The sequence below is a fragment of the Polypterus senegalus genome, chromosome 4 (genome assembly GCF_016835505.1).
Source record: "Polypterus senegalus isolate Bchr_013 chromosome 4, ASM1683550v1, whole genome shotgun sequence".
Lineage (NCBI taxonomy): Eukaryota > Metazoa > Chordata > Cladistia > Polypteriformes > Polypteridae > Polypterus > Polypterus senegalus.
The window spans coordinates 129,963,025-129,964,030 of NC_053157.1; the positions used below are offsets into that span (position 1 = coordinate 129,963,025).

General features: G+C 46.7%; 1 non-coding gene across 1 annotated transcript; it reads left to right on the forward strand.

Annotated features, from left to right (window-relative positions):
- Positions 1 to 602: 602 nt before the first annotated feature.
- Positions 603 to 684, forward strand: trnal-aag. Its single transcript has one exon. It is a non-coding gene; the product is annotated as a tRNA-Leu (tRNA).
- The last annotated feature ends 322 nt before the right edge of the window (positions 685 to 1,006 follow it).

Sequence of the window (1,006 nt, forward strand, 5' to 3'; positions counted from 1 at the left end):
CTATCCTTCTGTCATCTTTGGAGTTAACCTTGACCAAAGAAGCTTGCCAAAGGAGGAAACGACAAAGCTCCACGAGTTTTCTTGAAGGTCGGGCTTTTTCTTTTCTTGTTGTTGTTTTTGTTGTTGTTGTTGTTGTTGCTGCTGCTGCTGCATTGTGGAATGCATTTCAGAACAACAAAGAGGCAGAAAGTTTTGTGTACGTGGCCCGTTGAATCTACCTGATTTCCTCGACACAGAGTGGCATATTTTTCTATCTTTGGTAGTGTGGCTGAGCGGTCTAAGGCTCTGGATTCAGGTTCCAGTCTCTCAGGCGGCATCGGTTCAAATCCCACCACTGCCAGGTGATGCAAGAATACTGTCTCTTTAAGAGAGGAGGTTGTTTTTGTTTTTCCCCCAAGGTTTAGTGCCTTAAAATGCCATCAGGTTACGCGACGGACAGTAATCAAGAGGCCTGTGGGATAGGACCCTGAAGACAAATCATCAACATTCCCTTGGAAGAGAAACCACTGGTTCGTAACTTGCCCAAGTAAGCAATGATGTAGTAGTAGTGCCTGGGTTGTGATAGAGATATTCAGCTGCATGTAAGAGGTCTCTGACAAAGCGGTAGCGTAGCCGAGCGGTCCAAGGCGCTGGATTAAGGCTCTAGTCTCTCAGGAGGTGTGGGTTCAAATCCCACCACTGCCATCTTTGGAGTTAACCTTGAACAAAGAAGCTTGCCAAAGGAGGAAATGACAAAGCTCCACAAGTTCTTTGAAGGGCAGGGTTGTTGTTGCTGCTGCATTGTGAAATGCATTTCAAAACAACAAAGAGGCAGAAAGTTTTGTGTATGTGGCCCGTTGAATCCACCCGATTTCCTCGACACAGAATGGCATATTTTTCCATGTTTGGTAGTGTGGCCGAGTGGTCTAAGGCGCTGGATTCAGGTTCCAGTCCCTCAGGAGAAGTGGGTTCAAATCTCATTGCTGCCAGCAGTCTCTTTCTCTGCTTGCCTGTGCAAGTCACAACC